This window comes from Abramis brama (assembly GCF_963993115.1).
Source record: "Abramis brama genome assembly, chromosome: 5".
NCBI lineage: Eukaryota > Metazoa > Chordata > Actinopteri > Cypriniformes > Leuciscidae > Abramis > Abramis brama.
The window spans coordinates 22,439,625-22,454,900 of NC_139967.1; positions in this window are offsets into that span (position 1 = coordinate 22,439,625).

The following is a 15,276-nucleotide window of genomic DNA, read 5'->3' on the forward strand; positions in this document are numbered from 1 at the left end:
CAGTCAGTCAGAAGAAAAGGTTAATTCTCTTCTCTTAGGGTTCCCTATTAGAATAAATGAACATTTATAATATATATATATATATATATATATATATATATATATATATAGATTGTTTTGGGGAGCTTGTATCTTGGTGATTACAGAAATAGTGAGTAATAATTAAAATCAGTCAAAACATTAATCGACAAATAAGAAGGTAGCAGCATTACTCAACTAAAAAATACATTTACTTACTGCGTAAATGACTTTTTATAATGCAACTCAAACATGCTTATCTTGAGGAATATGTTCAGGAGCTCTTCATAGGTAAAATCACTTTACACTTTTAATTAAAAGCAAAAACTATAAGTGTTGTTGACAGGCTAACAGACATCTGGTTAGGGATAGGAAAATGTGTGGGACGCATGCTAATTTGCTCCTGCGTTTCAGTGAAGGTGAGTCTTTCATCATTTTACGAGGTGCTGAGCATCGGTTCAGTGCTGCTGGTCATTCGGCCTCCGCAACTCAAACACTGCTTAGCCAAGCTGTGATTTATAGAGTGAAACACCAAAGCATTCTCACTGTCATACATTATTAGTTTAAAATAAACAATTAAGATCAATTATTTATCTTCAGTCGGCACTAGTCAGATCGTTAACTAAATTTTTGCTGCCTATAATTTGTTTCTTTCATAAATAATTTTCCAAAGAACCTAGCACTAAAGCTGTGCTGACATAATGATGTCATCACGGCTGATTTCCCATGCAGGAATCAGGATATCAGATCCCATTATGTCACAGAAATTGTATATCCAAAAACATGCATTATTCTGGTCTTTAAATCACTATTATTTTTTTTAAACAATCTTCATGCCATCCAGTAAATTTGTTTCATTTACAAGTATGTGCTGACCAGCCGAACAACCTGCACTCCGCTCTTCATTGAAACCTCTAAGATTTTGCTTACTTTCTGACTGCTCTTTTGTTCTAATGTGTGTTTGTGAAGCAATTGTTGTTTAGTCTAAGAGTTTACAGGTTAGACTTGTTATTTTAAAACAATTTTATGATGGGCACTGAACTGCATTTTACCTGAGGAAATCCTTTGAGCAACCACAGCTCCAGTGTTTAGAGTGAAGCCAAGACCATCAAAGCTTCTCCCATTACGGAAACCAGCAGGGTTCCTTTATGAAGAACTGGAAATCCCCAGAGAAGTAAAAAGACAGAGCTCAGAGATGGGGAGGGGAGCAGAGTCAATTGCAAATAATAAGATTGGTTTGCAAGAAGTACTTAAGAGTTTAATCTTTGAAAATTTCACTGTAAAAAAAAAAAAAAATTGTATTATGGTAACAATATTGCACATTGTATTTTTGAGTAGTTAACGCTTGATTTCTTTCATGGAATCTACCTGAATAAATCATGTAAAGTCCCCTAAATTATTTAGTCTATGGCACACTGAATTCAATATTTTTAGTGAAATATGCTTTTTAATTTTAAGTTGACGCTCAAAAGTGTGTGAATTCGAGTGAATGGAAATAACCTGTTTATATTTGACTTTGAGTTATATTGTATAATTATAAGACTGTAAATCAGCACAGAATCAAACTTGTAACTGCACTAGCATTATAGCAAAGTTATTGCTCAATGAACAAAGCAACATGCTTCAGAATATCAATACTTGCAGTTATTCACAACCTAACCATATAAGCTCTACTCTTCTGCACAATGGTAATGATCAAAACTTCAACATTCAACAACTGCCAGTTTTTTGCAGCATTATGTATTTGTCATAAGCTTGGTTGAACAAATTGACTGTGGTCAGATCACCTACCGAAATAGTTTTTCCATGCATGTTTCACTCTGGTTTGTTACAGCCTCAGTTTGTGACATCACTGTTACAGAGGTACTTCCAGTCGGTTCCGGCTGACTGACGAGTTCAAATAAGCATCTCTCTACTCAGTTGAATAATCTGCAAGAGACAATAATACTTTGGATTATGCTTGTTGATGTCACCCAACATTTCATAAATCCACTAACTGTTCAGGTCTTAACACTGTAAAAAATGATCAGTTGAGTTAACTTAAAAAGTTATGTGGAATTGTCAAGTTCACATAAATATTTTTTTTCAATATGCATGAAGTTTATTTTTTTTTAAACGGGTGATTCCCCATAGGCACATTAGCATACTCCATGTCAACCTTTCTTGCTCATTGTGACAACTAACCCATGCCACTCTCACTCCATACACGCGTCAAAGTGGCACGTCTAATCTCACAGACAGTAACTGAACTGGGCCACCTGGCCAGCCATGGCTGATCTGCATGTTCTTAACAATCTCACCAGTTTTATTGTATATTGACTAATTTTAAAGCTCAGTTTCTCCCTTACAATTGCCTTAACTTTATGGCTCGAACACTAGTCAAGAATCAGTGGATATCATCTATATGTCAGATTTAAAATTCACACACACACACACACACAAACACATAGTTTGTATATAGTGAATCTGTCATCATGGGACATCTGCTGTGCAGAACAAAGAGATGAATCTACTAAACTTGTTTGATTTATTTGCCTAAGCCTACTTGAACTGCTGTACATAATGACTCAAGTCTTTACAAGGACAGTATCTGATCTTTCCTTCCTGTCAATATAGGATGTGTCCACAAGATAGCAAATACCTTTCTTTTAGAGATCCGTGTAACTGGGACATCTACATGCTTTTTTCCTCCTTCATTTTTCCTATCCAACCTCAGATGCACCACAATTCACACTTGACAATCTGTATACAAGTCAAATATATGCGTAAAGATAGAAGGGAAGAGAAGAAGAAAGTGTGCATGTGTGAGAGAGAACAGGCGCGTTCTTTCAAAGCAATGTAAATGTAACCCAAGCCGCAGTGTAGGCTGACTAAACACTCTGAGCCCAGGTGGCTAATGGGAGACCAGGATGACCAAATGACCACCACCATAGTGGATCTATTCTGATGTCTCTCCCTCTCTCTCTCACTCCCAGGGACTCCAGCTCACTCTCTCTCCTTCTCTCTCGATTTCTCCATCTGCTACGTATTACACTCGTCAGCTCTTCTGTTTGTCCAGGCAAGACTCGGATGGGTGGTCTTCAGATAACAGAACGCCAGGGGCCTCCCGTGTCACCAAATTACCCAGACCTCTCTGTTTTTCCTTCACTGCTTTCAAAAACATGCAGGACTTTGCTGCAAGGGCTAGAGTGGATGGCAGACACACACTCATCACTCGATGCTGACGTAAACCTCATCAGGAATATCAAACTGTCTGTGCATGTAAGTGAGTGTGTGTGTGCGAGAGAGAGACAGCGAGAGGAAGGGACTCCCATTTCTAATCTGGAAATGCTTTCATTAAATCTGTACAAATTTCGTAAAAAAAATAAACTAAAAAGATTTAGTAGATAGATACTTCCCAAGGGTGCATTTCTCATAAACAAATCCCCAATGCTCATTTTTATGTCCCATTTACAGATTACGAAAAGTATTTATAATGCACAAAATTATCTATTGAAAAAATTAAGGTGTACAAGAAAGGTTTATTCAAGAACTTGTTACACTTTATATAATTATGTTTGTCTCTTTCAGAGAGAGAGATTCTGTAAAAAAAAATATCTGGTAGTCAATCAAGTAATATAGTATTTAAAATATTAAAAGATACAAAAATTAATTTTTCAAATGACGTGTTGGTTGGATTGAACAAGTATGAAGATCTATAAGGTCTCCAAAAAATTAAACCATGAAAGATGTTTGACAGTTTGCTCCCGGTCAGCGGGGTGCAAGAGCAAGCACAGAGACACAGTTATGAAGTGGTGCTAGACAAGGACATCTTTAAACTATCAGGTATTAGAGCTTTGCATGTGATCCCACCCCCCAAGTGTTGGTAGGTTAAAAAATTGTGAAGGAATAAAAAACAAAAGGGAATAAATGGAAATTAAATCCAAAGAAATGTTTGGATCTAAAATAAAATAAAATAAAATAAAAACCTAACAATAATAAATAAATAAAAACTATATGTTTTTTCATGTTTGTGTGTACACTATCGATCAAAGGTTTGGAGTCAGTACGATTATATAAAGATTTCCATTTCAAATTAATGCTGTGTTATTTCTATTCATCAAAGAACCCTACATTTTTTATATGGGTTTCCACAATAATATTAAGCAGCACAACTTTTTTCAACATTTATAATAATAAGAAACGTTTCTTGAGCAGCAAATCAGCAAATCTGCTGAAAATTCATATTTGCCATCACATGAATAAATTACATTTAACATCAAATAGAGTTATTTTATAACAGTTATTATGTTGGCTTGACAAAGCCAACGTACTAATCAGCTATTTAAGCTGCTTCTTCTGAGACTAAATTTTAAACAGTGTCTCCTCCTATGGAGTTTTCAAGCTACAACCACCAAACTCAGGTCAGACCTTCAGACTGTTCTGACTCTGTATGCTATACATCTTTTCTAAATGATTGAACTTAGAATTTTCGATAAATCTACAAAAAGTCCCATATACTTTTATTGAGTGTGTCAAAACTTTTGTACAGTTACACATATAGAGTATTTAAGCTGTCTATCAAAGCTTACGACTATCCTAGGACAACATGCTAAAGAATGCTAGCAATATGCTAATTCATGCTAGCAATGTGCTAAAACATGCTAACAACTTCTTAAAAAAATGTTAGCAACTGTCAGTCTTTTAATAATCCACACGGTACATTCCAACAGAGGTAGCAGTCCAATGAAGCGCAAACATAGACAAGACCCGACAATGAGACACAAAGAGAGCTGAGCTTAAGTAGGGGAGATAATGACACACACACACTTGATCAAATCAAATTAACAGCCATGACAACAAATTAACTAAGGCAGAACGGTGAAAACACAAACAGAGTCAATGTGGTGTGACAGCAACATGCTAAAACATACTGTATCAACAATGCATGTTTTCATTTTATTGACTTCTTTGAGTAAAATCTTGAGATATTTCAAATGTTCAGACAATGCTTTGTCAAGCCAGCATTAAAGTTTGTCATCAAACTTTACTCATCTAGTTAACAGACCATGGCTAGATATAGACTTTTTAGAAGACCAGAGGATTCCTTAGAGATTCCTGTAAATAATAAGATGAGGCCATTACAGGGTCTTGTTGACTTAAAGAGCCAGTGACAGCATCACAAGAGAAGCCTAAGCCTCATTCTATCTGCATAAGTACACAGACTCATACACACAACAAAAGAGCACAGGACTGAGCTGCTGTAATCTCTAAACTGTGTGCTCATGCAGACAGAAAAAGGGTGAGGGGTCATGGGTGAGAGGTCGTACTACTTATGGCTGGGAGTGATTGGAGAGGCTGAAGACATGCACAGATCATCTCTTGTAATTTAAGAGAGCTAATCTCCTGATCAAGTAAGTCTGATAGAGAAAAATTCATTTATTGCAACACATTTAAACTCAACAATAAGCACACAGTCCTGTGTTTGTGTTTGTGTGTGGATGTGCATGTAGAATGAGGGTGGCATCTTCAGCCCAGCTCGCAGGTGGCCGTGTCACTGTGCTCTGGGCCATGAGCTCCAGCTAGGTCGCAGGTCAGCTGCTTTATTGGAGCCTTACTGACACACACTCTCCCTCGCTTTTGTCCCCCTCAACATTAATACTAGACTTTCAAATCTGCTCCTAACAAGACACACTCTCACACCCAGCATGTCTGCCATTCTTCATTATAGAGAGAGCGACAGGCTCAGATAGCACATTTCAACAGAGACTCTTTTAATAAGGCTACATGATGACGATTAAAACACATCTGTGCCAAAAACACTGCATTAAACTGCTTAGTGAAATGTTCAGGGTGTGGATGAAGTTACTGTACACCCACACATATACAGGAGGAGAGTATGACAGAGAGAGAGAAAGACATCAAATCTGAGTGTCAGCTTGAGGCGAGACTAAAAGCTAGGGTCAGTGTGTTTTAACAACTTTCAGCGGATCATTAGTTGCAGGTGGAAGGAATAAATGACAGCATACTTTTCACTGTTATTTTTTCTCTATCTTTTTGTCATATTTCCACTTCCTTTCCACAGTTTTCTTCAGTAAAAACAGAGAAAAGAACAGTGCTAGCTACAATTTGGGACCACCAAGGAGACTGTTTCTCTGTGATTAATGAAAAGTCCCCAGAAAGGTTGCATTCAAGTTTGTGTAGAATAAGAAAGAAGAAAGAAGGGCTGTCACCAGAATAAAATAATTGCATGTAATCTCTTTGTTGGTGTTCAATTCATAAATCTTGAACTGCGTTTGAAATTTGCCTATATACAGTAGTGGCCAAAAGTAATGTCTGACTTCTTCGCACTTTATTAAAACTTTTGTATTAAATATTTATTAAATATTTTGTATGCATGTTGTAAAGTTTTCCAAGTGTATAATTTGACATGAGTGAATTGTGTGGATGTAATTTTTGGCCAAGTGGACATATGCACTCATTATTCCCAGCCTATAATTCAATAAATCACTTTGTAGCAGGTATTAGCTATATTGTTAGAAGTTATTTTGTGGGGTGAAAATGGCCAGATGGAGAGAGGTGTCCTCTGCAACCAAGGAGGACAATGTTAAAATGGATAAATCTGGTCAGTCGGTTTTAGATATTGCTCATGTGCAGGATCTGAATGGTCACAATGTCCACAGAATTATTTCAAAGCATAGTGAGACAACTATTAAATGTATATTTACTACATTAAAGGTGACATATTATGCCCCTTTCCACAAGATGTAATATAAATCTATGGTGTACCCAGGGCCGGTTCTAGACATTAGGAGGCCCTAGGCAAAATTCATGTTGGAGGCCCCCCACCCCCAATAAAAAAAACACTTGAAACAAATATGATTCCTAACCTTTTTATTTATACAACATTTAATTTTAAAAGCAGTATATTTTTACTTACACAGTACATAAGTTTGGACACATTACTATTTTTAATGTTTTTGAAAGAAGTCTCTTATGTTCATCAAGCCTGGATTTATTTGATCAAAAATACAGAAAAATAATATAGTGAAATATAATTAAAATTTAAAATAATGGTTTTCTATTTTACTATACTTTATATTTCTGTGATGCAAAGCTGAATTTAGTGTCACGTGATCCTTCAGAAAACTTTATAATATTCTGATTTTTTTATCAAATGTTAGAAATGGTGCTTAATATTTATTTTATAACCTGTGATACTTTTTTTTCAGGATTTTTGATTATTAAAAAGTTATTTTAAAAAAGTCTTCACTATCACCTTTTATATATTTAACACATCCTTGCTGAATATTCATGTTTTTTCTGTATTTTTGATCAAATAAATGCAGGCTTGTAGAGCATAATAATAAACTTCTTTCAAAAACATTAAAAATAGTAATGGGTCCAGACTTTTACTGGTACTGTATGTACATATTAATCAAACTTTATCTAAGGTAATCTCTTTTTTGTTTAATGAAGATGTTATTGTTGTTGTTGTTATTTTGCTGTTTTATTCAATTTATTCACAGTTCCAGATTCCCACTTCAGTAGATAAGTGCTTTTATATTGCATTGCTACCTTAAATATGCTATACACAAATCAAGTGGAAGAGAAAGACACGATCGCTACTGAGCAGAAAAATATATATAAACTGATATTATTGGCGTAATGTCAGGGTATAATCTAATCATCAGCAGAATTTAGAAGATAGACCCATAGATATGAGATCCTTTATTTGAAACATTTAAAAATGTTGTAGTGTGTTGGCTTTTTAACTTAGAATACAGACGTCTTGTCATTTAATTGTGTAGCTTTTTTACTAGTCAGCTCCCGACGCGATGTTATTCACTGTACGCGCAAATTCAAAGCGTCGCGTCTGGGCACGTTAATGACGCTCGCGCTCTTTTAAACTCGTAATAAAGCGGTGAATGATTTTTCCAGAAATGACGCTGATCTACAGTACAAGTTTATATTTAGAATACATTGCAATCACTCCAAAATAGATGACGACAACTCACACACCTGCATTATGAGCTGTGCTTCTTTGTGTGCTTATTAGGCTTTTGCCTCGCAGCACCTGATGGATGCGTTCGTTACACATACTTTCAGAAACCGGCACCCGCTTTGTAACGGACACATTAATTGGTTTACAATACATTACTGCAGTAATGTAACAGTCTATGGTTAAGATAAACATCGTCACTATTTTTAGTTAATTAATAAATATTGAAATAAATTGTAGATAGGACATTTGAACATTTTTCTTTTCTGGGCCCCATCCCGCCAATCGGGCCCTAGGTAGGCTATGTGCCTAGTTTGCCTTTGTGTTAATCCGGCTCTGGGTGTACCCAGAATGCATCTGTGAAATTTCAACTCAAAATACCCCCAGTTCATTTATTAGCACTTGTCAAAGTTGCTCCTTTTTGGATGTGAGCAAAAAGATACAATAACAAAACACGCGAAAAAATTCACTCATCCAAAATCTCAGAAATAACCAGTAGCGAAGTAGCCTGGAAATCCAGACCTAAATCTAAAAGATTAATGGTCTGGCCTCGACTAATGAAAATCGGCCAGCTCGAGGGGCGGCACCAAGCACGCATTTGAAAATCTCACTGCACGCAACTGGCTAACACTACGACCAATCACAACAATAAACCCCATACGCTTAGCTACCAGTGGAGCTAACTGGTAGATTATACTGGTCGACAAAACAGCAAAAACGTCCTTCTTGGAAAGGAACGATTCGAGCGCTGTCTTCTGTTCCTGTTTTAGATAAAAAGGCAAGTCTAACTCGTTCATTGTAGCGGCCAAAGCCGTTTCAAACAACTGGTATTCATCCATAGCCATCTTGCAATGTTTACTAATGACTTTGACATCACAGAGACGTCATCTGTTTGGCGCCTCTGGCCCGCCTATATCAGATAACCCGATGTGATTGGTGCAGCTCAGATCGAGGGGCATATTTAATGAGCATCATTACTCGACACCAGAGTAACTCGCTGAGCAAATTCAACTTGTGCTCTCGTGAGAACTCTGGATTACCAGGGTAGTAGCGAAGTGCAGCCTTACATAGATACTCAGGAAGAGGTTGCAACTTTTAGACTTCACCTCGACGTTTCTGAATGGTTAGTGGATACATTTATGTAGTTGTTGTGGAGTTACATTGATTCATCTGTTTCTGGAGGATTTCCATTGAAAATAAAATGAATCCACTGCTCTCTTGTCTCACCTGAGGCTGGGACTCTAAATAGTGTACTGTGCTCGCCAACGACAGAACAGTTCGCAATGCTTTGCTTGACCTTTGCCATTGCGTTAGAACTGGTTACTCTGTTGTCGCTTGCGAAAACCAAATGGCAGCGCCGTGGGTGGAAACGTGCAGATTAAGGGGCGGTAATAAGACCCCCTTCCTCCGTCAGAAGGGGAGCGAAATCTGATCGGCTTATTTTTGACATGCTTGCAGAGAAAGGCTTACCAAAACAAAGTTACTGGGTTGTCACTTTTCACATTTTCTGGGTTGGTAGATGCACCGTGGTAGTGGTGGGCAGATCGAGGCTTCGTAGATCACTGAAACAGTTGAAGCAAATGTGCCATGTTGTGTCCAGGCTTTGAAATCCGACACCCGTGTCCACGGTGAACCTAGTGGTCAGAACAGTGTAAATGCAACAAAACCAAACATGCATAAAAACATCTTTTACAAATCTATTGCAAATTTTTTATTGAAAGTAAAATCTTTACAAATCTAATCATCTAATAAGATTTTGTGTCTATATGTTATTTGATCAATTGTAAGGGTTTGTTTTGTTTGTTCTATGAATGGCTCAGCTAAACGGGCCAATAAGAGACTATTAACTACCATTATTCATTTGAATTATACTAATGTCTAATTAAATTGTCTACAAATGTATAAAACTGATCAGATATCAGGTAAAACCCACAGACACTTGTTCATTGGTTCTCAGTGACTCCTCATGATTCATGGGTTGAGAGAGATCATCACCCCCAGCGGTGAATATTGACATTTTTTGAAGTGTTTCGAAACGTTCAAAAAAATTACATAATGAAGCCTTGTTTACTGAAATCACGTGACTATGGAAGTTAGATACACACTCCGAACCAACCAATCATATTTGTTTAATAGAACCTGAAGTGTCATTAAAAGGAAATACTGTGCAAATATCCCCCCCAAACATCACTTTTTGCCACTACTATGTGTGTGTGTGTGTGTGTGTGTGTGTGTCTGTGTGTCTTTTCAAAATTCATTCAGTTCCTTAAAAACAAAATAATACATGACAAACATGTTTGCAAATTTTGTGTCATGATGCAATGCCTATTAGCTGAGCAAATGTGTCACCTTTGACCCATCAGAAATTACAACTTTCATTTAGCAGGTAGTAAAAACTTTTGCATTTTTATTTGGTTGGAGTGGGGGAGATTTTTGTGAATTCTAAAATAAAATGTTTAATGATTTCCACAAAAATATTAAGCAGCACAACATTTATATTAAGTACCAAATCAACATATTAAAGGGTTATTTCACCCCAAAATTTTAATTCTGTCATTAATTACTTACCCACGTCGTTCCAAACCTGTAAGACTTTCATTCATCTTCGGAACACAAATGAAGATCTTTTTGATGAAATCTGAGAGCTTTCTGAGAGCAAATGAGGTTCATTCTTGTGCATCAAGCAGGTTCAGTTGAGCTTCTGTTTATGTTTGCTGTTCAATGTTTACCAAAAAGATCTTCATTTGTGCTCCGAAGATGAACAAAAGTCTTACGAGTTTGAAACGACATGAGGGTGAGTAAATTATGAAATTAATGTCATTTTTGGGTGAACTAACCCTTTAAAATGATTTCTGAAGGATTTGTGAGCATTAGAGACATGAAAAAAATCTTACTGACCCCAAACTTTTGAACGGTAATGTATTTTTGATCAGCTGACATACTTTTTATTAGGAATTAGTACAGGCAGGTCTCTTCTAGTTAAATACATGTCCCGATTTCTACTGTGCATAATGTGTCGAGGAATTCAGAGAATGGAAATCTGTCATAAATATCATTTTTGAATATTTGTTGTAACCACAATATGCATCTAAACACAGCGATCACATTTAAATATTAATGGGGACGGACAAGAGAAAAGGGAAAAAGAGATGAGCAGAATTTAAGGGTTGAGGATGCCCACTAAAACCACACTGAGTATCTAGCAGAAGTTTCTTTTAAAGTCCAGAACATATAAAAGGTCTGCCATCAACACATATAATTTCTTATATAAAACGCCTGCCATCAACACATATAATCTCTTAGCTGAGCCCATTGAAAGCCAGGGCTTTGGGGTTAATTCACCCATCGCTCTGTGTTTGAATCAACTCCAGACTCACATTGAGATGAAAGCCCGAGAGTCCCACGGACGAGCTGCACCATGGGGCCCGCTGGGCCTCTTCAACGAGGCCGGATTACTGCATGTTGGTCTGGCTGGGACCTCCATCAGGACAGGGAAACTGAAAAGAAAAACAATAATTAGAGATAATTGCTTGTGTCCAAACATGAACATTAAAGCCCCCTCCCTCCCTCCCTCTCTCTCTATCTCTCTCTATCTCTCTCTCTCTCTCTTTCTTTGACCCCCAACCCCCCCATCCCCCCCCCCCCCCCATCACTACCTACACCCCCCCCCCCCCCCCCCCCATCTCCCCCCATCTCCCATTCTCTCTCTTTTGGTAGTATATCGGGTGCAAAGAGAAAAACACACCCCTGTTTTGACAGCTGGGCAGGCGAACATAATTTGTGACAGCTGAACTGAAACGTCTTTAAACAAGACGGAAAAGAAGAAAAGGGGGGTTTGAGTGAGAGACTGCGGGGCAGAAGAGGGAAGAGGATGGAGGAATGTGGAAAGAGAATGAATTATTGAAACAAAAGAGAGAGGACAAAAAAATTGTTCTTCATGCAGGGCTTCATATGCATCCAAAAGTTGAGAAAGTAGACCAAACTAAAATATGTGGAAACTAGTGCTGGGAAAAAATTAATCGCGATTAATCGCATCCAAAATAAAAGTTTGTGTTTGCATAATATATGTGTGTGTACTGTGTATAATTATTTTGTATATATAAATGCACACATATGCATGTATTTATTTAAGAAATATTTGCATGTATATACTGTATATACATTTATACATAATTTATATTATATATAAATATAAATAATTTATATATAAATAAATAAAAATCTTAAATATATACATGCATAATATGTGTGTATTTATATATACACAATAATTATACACAGTACACACATATATATTATGCAAACACAAACTTTTATTTTGGATGCGATTAATCGCAATTAATTTTTTTCCAGCACTAGTGGAAACAAAAGAGAGAAACAGAATGAGAGAGAATGAAAATTTTAATGATTTGAAACATTTTGAAAAATCAAAAGCTAAATCAGTCAGAGTGCAAAATAGTTTCACCCGAAAATCTCACTTGAACATGGTGTCACGGAAAGTTTGACGCATTGGGTTAATTTGCTGCTTTGCAACTGTGACCTCTGAACTTTGAGGTCTAAGGGGGTCAAACTGAACCCAGAATGAGGCAGCCAAAATCATGTCAGTCTGAGGGAGCAATGTCAAAGGTCACCGGTGAGATCTTGGGGTATATGGGCCAAAACAAGGACCATATGTGAATAGATACACATTTGAAACCAAAATAACCCCTTATTTTCCATCCCCTCTAACCCTTATGTAGGCACACGCAGACAGACCCACCGCAGACATACTGCATCCAAATTGAATTAAGTCATAAATAGAAGTGCTACATTGATGCTAGAGAGGCATTGACGGAACATTGGCTGACCGCCCTGCAAAATTGACAGTGACAGAAGTTTTCCCTGAAGGAAAATACTAATGTAAACAATGGAATACGGTTTCAAAATATCCGCACTCCCAATGCTGCTTCTGTTTATATTTCTTCACCAAAACTATTCCAGTTTGAGCACGAGACAGAATTATGTTAGGAAGAAGAGGTGGGATGAGGCCAAGACCAAGATGCCACCTCTGGCCATTTCGTTTAAATAGGGAAATATTTCATGAAAATGTCGTGGAACTTCGATCAGGTTAACATGCACGACATCCCAGACGTACAGTCCCCCGTTACAGAACAACTCCGATTCACTTTCTCCCTGTCTCACACATGCCATTCATTAAACACCAGTCCCATAAATCTGGTACTAAGTACTAATTCAGTACAACACCTTTACTGGCACTTTAACGTTCCTCAAACAACCTGCAGTGAAATCCTCTGGACCAACAAAGATTCTGTGAGGAACATAAGTGTCCTCCAAGGCTTGTGAGGAGTGTTTGTTTGTGTATAGTTTGCACACCAAGAAAAAGTGAGAGAAAAAGAGACATCTCACTGATGCTTTCTGTACTAGGCTGCGTTTCTTTTTCCAGACAGCAATCAAACATCTGCAAAGATCATCTGAGCCTTATTAGGTTTCTCTCGGTTTTATTAAAGACAGGGACATGATTTCTCCATCAGATACAGTATTACCACTGGACCGCAGCCTAAAAATGGCAATCAATAACCCATTCAGAACATATATGTGATCATGTATGGCTCATGAGGTTCACTGCATTGTGCGTTACATTATGACATTTATTGAGGGGTAATGAATTGAACTCTGGAGGGCAGTTTTTCTGACAAAATGAAACCCGCTTTGCAATGAAGAAGTATCTGAAGACAATCCTGACTTTTGTCCAGGACCATAAGTGAAATGGATCTTGAAACCTTGGCATAACTTTTAAACGTAGTTCAAGTTTTATGATTCCCAACCACAAATGACTTTTCATTACTAATTGTTTTCTGAAAAGAAGATATTGATTTAAGAAAGACATTTTCATCAGTTTTAAACAGCTACATTTTTCCACTCTTAACCACGTTTCCCACAGTCCAGCTGTTAATAATTCATTTTTATAATTCATATTTCTAGCCATTATACTGTCTCATGTTCTTTATTTGAATCGGTGGAACACCTGCTAGGTAACAGAGGCCAGAGTATAAAAGTCCAGACGTGAGCAGGATTAAAACTGTGTGGAGAGGAGGACCCATATTGGCTCCAGAAGACACAGTAACACACGAGTCAATGGCTTTCTCAGGCTGTGGAGAGCAACTGGCGGCCAGGGTGAATAAGACTTGAATGGGGGCCTGGGGACTGCTGATAGATTTGCCATTAGAGCTACTTAAGGCCCTCACACACATCAAACAGGCTGCACACGGTAAACATTCATTTTGGCACTTGCTATATCATAGCTCAGATTCTCAAAAGGAAGCATTCTTCCCTCATTTGATCGTTGCATAGGGAAAATGGAGTGGAAAAAAATGCAATAATGTGTGTGTTGGGGGACACTTGTCTGAATAACAGCCTTCCTGTTTCAGAAAAGTAATGTATGAGCAGTGGTACAATGTGTTCAGCAGATCCGTTTGTGTGCATGTGTTTATATATACACGTACAGTGTGTGTTTGAGACTGTATGTAAATGAGCTGCAGTGTCTGTGAATCATTTCCTGTTTGCCATATTGATCTAATCATCCTGGGGTTTTACTGTCAGATGCACCCCAAACAAACTGTGTTGTGTGTGTGTGTGTTAAAGTTCAGTTAATGCATTTGATCGCTTGTGCATACCCTAGCCATTCATGCACTACGTGTGTGTATAACTGTAAGCGTGCACGTCATTAGTTCAAGCGTACACATGCAGAATATAGCGTATGAGTGCTTAAACCTGTATGGAGTAATAAAGAGTGTGTGAGTGATGCTCTCTCTATCTGGGTGGCAGTACCTCTAGAGGGGCGTCTGGCTCTGCTAGCAACTCGAACAGCGGGGGGATAATTTGGATTTGATTGGTTTCACATGTTTTTCATAAACAACAAAGCTCTCTCCCTTCGTTTTGCTCCGCTGTGTTTGGCTGAAAACATGGAATCCATTTGTCCCCTTCTCCCCTCTTTGCTATTTAGCATTAGTGAGTAGCGTGTCACGTGTTGAACAGACCACCAGCACGACGGGCATCTCAGTTATGGTGACAGACTGTAACACTAGTAAACTGGCATTTTGCAAAACACACTCCCCACAGACTCAGATATATGCAGTGGATTATACACTCTAAAAACTGCTGGGTTGTGTTAACCCAATTTTGGGTCAAATATGGTCTCACCCAACGTTGGGTTAAAAATTTAATTTAAAAATGGACAAACCCAGCCGTTGGTTTACATTTTTAGTGTAACCAATGCA